A 6,445-nucleotide genomic window follows, 5' to 3' on the forward strand; every position below is an offset into this window, starting at 1 on the left:
AGTACCCAAGGTACATGTAAGAAGTACCCTAGCCGACAATGACCAATCAAGCGTTACTGAGAGAGTTGGATGTGCATTGTGATAAACCATGTTTTATGAAGCAAAAAAATGAGTAAAACATATTGTAACTGTTCTAATATGTAACTACATGTATTACAGAATCATCAATGATTATATGCACTTTTGAATAAATTAAAGCTTGTCGGGTTTTTTTAGGTCACAGTGACCTTGGACCTTGTTACCCAAAAATGGGTGTGGCATATAGAACTCATCAAGGTGCATCTACATATGAAGTTAAAAAGTTGCAGGTGGAAGCACTTTGATTTTAGAGGAAAATGTCAAAGTTTTAGCACGATGCGGAAGGCAGACGGCGGGCGACGAGCTGGCTATGACAATACCTTGGGTAAAAAGGTTGCCCTGGAATATTACATAATTATAGTGTCTGTCTAGCTACTTTTATCAGAAGGTCCCACTTTGATACCCACTGGCAATGAGGGAGGGTCCTCAAGATCATCTCTGAAGACACAAAGTATTGGTTCTACTCGGGAAATAGACTCCAGTGTCTTGATAAGCATCATACTTTTTCAGGAATCAAGCTTTAATACAAAGAGTTAAATAAATATTTATATGTGAAAGTGTATGATATTAATGTGAAAATACTGAGCAAAAGCCGGGGATTGAACCCACGACCTCCAGAGTGGTAGTCAGACACTTTAACCGCGTCGCTAAAGAGCTAGCCCAACAGCCTTAGTGACCTTATTTCACTACACTCCTCCCCCTTTTAATGTTTCAAGGCCCAGACACGCTCGCTACAGCATGTCTTGCATCTGCATGGCCCTCCCAGAAACCATTAAACAGCTCAGACCCAGTTCCGCATTCACAGTTCGTTTTTTGCCTCGTCGCCATTAATGTGAAAATACTGAGCTCAAGCCGGGCATAAAACCCACGACCTCCAGAGTGGCAGTCAGACACTTTAACCGCGTCGCTAAAGAGCTAGCCCAACAGCAAGGCTGTTGGAAGTGACCTTATTTCACTACAATATGTTAGTAAAATAAACACTGCACAATTATTTATTTTACCTGTATACAACTTACAAGTACCATTCCAATCTTGGCAGATAGTGAACTATTTTAAAAGCACCATAACTATGAAACACTTATATAAGGCATATCGCAGTGTTCCACAGAAATGATGCTGTTGATAATTCAGCATGATGATTAGACATTTCTAAATTCCATATTCCATTTCCACTTACGACGTTAGTAACAATTCCAGTGAGTTCATGGACTTTGCACACAGTGAAAAACAACACTATTCCACTGTAACACGGTACGAAAGATTGATTTATGCAATAAATCGTCTATTGATTCCGTGTGAGCCATCTCACTCTCTGTTCAATGTTTGTTATATGTGCTTTTTCTCAAATATTCGCAACACATAACGAAAACAACACTGCGTGAACACCCTACCGGATGTTGACAGTTTGAATATAACCCCAAAGAAAACCGAATGTACAATAAAGAAATCGTAGATTGCGAGAGCGATTTACGAGGACATTTACGAGGGCGTTATTGAAACGGTTTACGAGAATCGTAAATCCAATCGCAACTACCCGAGTTACGATATCGTTATATTTACGATACGATATCTTATTGAAACGGTCCCCTGTTATTGACGTTGCAATTATTAAAAATGGATTTTTTTTTAAATTTTAACAAGCATCGAGCTAACTAACAGCGCTATCTGGAATGTTGAAACGTAACGGTGCTAATGGTCAAGCGAGTCATCTCATTTTCAAATATATTCAGAAAATTATCATCTTGACCCAAAAGCTCGTACGGGTGTGATGGTGCAAACGTTCGGTCACTGATATATGGATATATGGACGAATGGATGGTTGATGAATATATGCATATTAGCCTACTTACAAAAAGATTGATACATACAGTATGTAGCTTAATTAAAATAATAAGATGTAAGAAGTCTTACTTGTTATAATAAATGTTTAATTATTAGACCTGCCTCTATATAATTGGTTAAACATTTGTGATTAGCATTGTTGTTAAAATTACATTCATGAAAAAATAGGTGAGCTATCTGGCTGATGACAAGACCGGGACCAACTAGGTGAGCTATCTGGCTGATGACAAGATCGGAATCCAACTAGGTGATCTATCTGGCTGATGGCAAGACCGGGATCCAACTAGGTGAGCTATCTGGCTGATAACAAGATCGGAATCCAACTAGGTGAGCTACGTGTATATGGCTGATGGTAATACCTGGATCCAACTAGGTGAGCTATCTTGATGAAGACAAGACCGGGATCCCACTAGGTGTGCTACCTGGCTGATGACAAGATCGGAATCCAGCTAGGTGAGCTATCTGGCTGATGGCAAGACCGGGATCTAACTAGGTGAGCTATCTGGCTAATGAAAAGACCGGAATCCAACTAGGTGAGCTATCTGGCTGATGGCAAGACCGGTATCCAATAAGGTGAGCTATCTGGCTGATGAAAAGATCGGAATCCAACTAGGTGAGTTATGTTGCTGATGGCAAGACCAGGATTCAGCTAGGTAAGCTATCTGGCTGATGACAAGACCGTGATCCGACTAGGTGAGCTATCTGGCTGATGTCAAGACCGGGATCTAACTAGGTGTGCTATCTGGCTGATGACACGATCGGAATCCAACTAGGTGATCTACCTGGCTGATGGCAATACCGGGATCAAACTAGGTGAGCTCTTTGGCTGATAACAAGATCAGAATCCAACTTGGTGAGCTACAACATGTATATGGCTGATGGTAATATCTGGATCCAACTAGGTGAGCTATCTTGATGAAGACAAGACCGGGATCCCACTAGGTGTGCTACCTGGCTGATGACAAGATCGGAATCCAACTAGGTGAGCTATCTGGCTGATGGCAAGACCGGGATCCAACTAGGTGTGCTATCTGGCTAATAACAAGACCGGAATCCAACTAGGTGAGCTATCTGGCTGATGACAATACCGGTATCCAACTAGGTGAGCTATCTGGCTGATGACAAGATCGGAATCCAACTAGGTCAGCTATCTTGCTGATGGCAAGACCAGGATCCAACTATGTAAGCTATCTGGCTGATGACAAGATCGGGATCACACTAGGTGAGCTATCTGGCTGATGACAAGACCGAGATCCAACTAGGCGAGCTATCTGGCTGATGACAAGAACGGGATCCAAATAGGTAAGCTATCTGGCTGATGACAAGACCGGAATCCAACTAGGTGAGCTATCTGACTGATGATACGACCGGGATTCAACTAGGTGAGCTATCTGGCTGTTGGCAAAACAGGGATCCAACTAGGTGAGCTATCTTGCTGATGACAAAACCGCTAGGTGAGCTATATACCTGGCTGATGACAATACTGGGATCAAACTTGGTGAGCTATCTGGCTGATGACAAAACCGGGATCCAACTAGGTGAGCTATCTGACTGATGACAAGACCGGGATTCAACTAGGCGAGCTATCTGGCTGTTGGCAAGACCGGGATCCAATTACCGTATTTACTCTAAGTTTTCGGACACTAAGTTTTGGACACCCCCGTTTTGGCCAAAATAATTATTTTACGTGACTCATAAATGACTCTATATTTTCGGACAGTACACTTAACAGCGCTACTTTTCCAGATTTTGGCACTGTATTCGCTTATCTTTTAACGGATTGCTTATCTTTTAACGGACTAAGGACATAAAACTTGGGAGACGCATGCCTGAGGGCAATGGACTATAACATTTGCGTAATTGGGTAAATAACCATGTATACCGGTAGAAAAGAATCGCTTCACCCAACAGCATTTAAAATGGTATCTTCCTATTAAGGAGGCAGTATGATTAATGTTTTTACTTTTTTGCTCTGTATAATTTCAGGCAAGATTTTTTTAAGCTGTGAAGATGTATTTATTTCAAAGTAGAAACACTCTTGTGGATTGATTTATTGTTTTTATTTCAATATAATTATAATTTCCGGACATTTAATTTTTGAATATTTTCCGTATCTAAACTTTCGGTTCAATTTTTTATTGTTTAGTGTCCGAAAACTTAGGGTAATTACGGTAGGTAAGCTATCTGGCTGATGACAAGATCAGGATCCAATTAGGTGAGCTTTCTGGCTGATGACAAAACCGCTAGGTGAGCTACCTGGCTGATGACAATACTGGGATAAAACTAGATGAGCTATCATGCTGATGACAAAACCGCTAGATGAGCTACCAGGCTGATGACAATACTGGGATCAAACTAGGTGAGCTATCTGGCTGATGACAAAACCGGGATCCAAGTTTTAAGTGATGACATCTTAATTGTTATAAAACGTGTTTTTAATACTAGTAACAAAAATTATTACACATAAATGCGTATACGCGCGTTATTTCCATTGCTTCAATTTTACTTTACATATATTTCATTATTAAAATATATAACCTTCTTAGGACTCACAACACAAATTGCACTAAAGTGGTGTCTTAAAGGGATCTTTTCACGGTTTGGTAAATTGACAAAATTGAAAAAAGAAAACATGTATTCCTGATGCCTCTAGAAATCTGGAAAGTTTCATAGAGATGCCTCCGTATTTTGTTTTTCAATTAAAAACAAATGCGTATAGCATCTTTACTTGGGTGTTTATATTTAACTTTAGTCTCTATCTCCGAAAACGCGTCTTCTTGATCTTGGGTGCCAACGGTACATCCGGCGATCTTCAACATTACCACCAGATTAAAGGTCATGATAACCGACAAATAGCGCTGGTCTTTGTGGTAACCAGTCCTATTTGTTCCAAAATTAGTGCACCTGGTTACTTTTTGCTACGAATCACTAAGCAAAAACTATTTAGAATTATACTACAATGCATATTTTTGATACCCAACCTGCTTCCGGTGCAGTGTCGCCTTTATGGTGACGTCAGTGACGTCGCACTGACGAGAACGATGTCCGAAATATTGGCATTGGGTACGAATATAGAGCGGACGGAGGGACTGTTGTTTCATATCGCCGTTTTTTAGACCCCACAGTCAATAGCCGTGTTCCGAGGTTTAAGGTCGCCGGATATACCGTTGGTCTGAATGAGCGAGAAAACGCGTTTTCGCGTTTTAAAAATATATATAAAGGAAACACACTATTACAGCTAGTATGCGCGCATGCGTTAGAATTATAAGGTCACATAACCCCAAACCGGAACTCCTGTTTGCAGGGTTACATGCAGTCAACTTGATACTTAGCACACATTGTTCAGTGCATGCTGCCTAGGATTTGTAAAATACATTGCAAATGGTATGTTTTGGTATAAAATTGAAGGCAAATTTGTAAGCAATAAGAAAAAAAAATTGTGCTCTACATTTTCTGTTGATGGTTCCCGGCTTTGAAAGTAGGTCATACTATTTGAGCCCAAAATGGCCGCCTCCACATCTGTCAAAACCGGTGTGCCTATTCTAAGGTAAATATTTTGAGTTACAACACATAGAATTTGATGACATGCATTTTTAAAAGAGTTATGCATTTTTCTTTCCAATGATGTATTATGATATAGTGGCTATACGCTTGATCATGGTAAAAATTGATATCGAACTTTAACTATTTTACATGTAATGTATAAGGAAATTTATTGCACATGCGTAACCTATAAAATAAAATATTGAGGCATCTCGATTTAACTTTAAAATCTACTTGAGGCACCTAGACCGCTGCTTCCGGTGCAGTCTTGCATGAACCCTATTACCATGGAAAAGGTGAAAAACATCATAGCAGCTACTGACGTGAAGCATTGAGCAAGATCATTTTTGATAATATAAACGTGTAGTCGGCGTTTACGATCGAAATATAGAAATGTAGTACTATTATAACATGTATCAAATATTTATTTCTGTCATTAGCTCTACTATGTTAATTGTTATAACCACATGAAAGAAAAATAATTTCTCATAAGAACTCTCAGTGTTATACATTTAGATTTTAATATTCTAATCAATTTAGTGAATTAAAATTGTATACATCTTAATTAATGAAATACTACGAATATTTTTTTCTTAACATATCTTTCCGCAAAATAAGTCTCAAATCAACATGTTTCTGATTTGCATATGTTTGTTAATACTTGGAATATTCAGCAAAGCCAGTCCTTTAATTTTTTTTCTCACTTTTGTGATTATTTCTTTTTACTTCTTCATTACTATGGACTACTAATATTTTTGTATTCCTCCTTTTTGTTTTCTATTTTGGAAAATAGAAACTAACTGGACAATCACACACAAACTATCATTGATATCACCCTCCACCTCTTTAAATGATTAAATTATGCACTTTGAATGTTAAAGGGCTAAACAATAAAGACCAACGTAAAAAAATCTTCAAATGGCTAGATGAAAAAAAACTATATGCCTATTACAAGAAAGTCACTTGACACATACTTTAGCAC

Source organism: Dreissena polymorpha, chromosome 5 (assembly GCF_020536995.1).
Source record: "Dreissena polymorpha isolate Duluth1 chromosome 5, UMN_Dpol_1.0, whole genome shotgun sequence".
NCBI lineage: Eukaryota > Metazoa > Mollusca > Bivalvia > Myida > Dreissenidae > Dreissena > Dreissena polymorpha.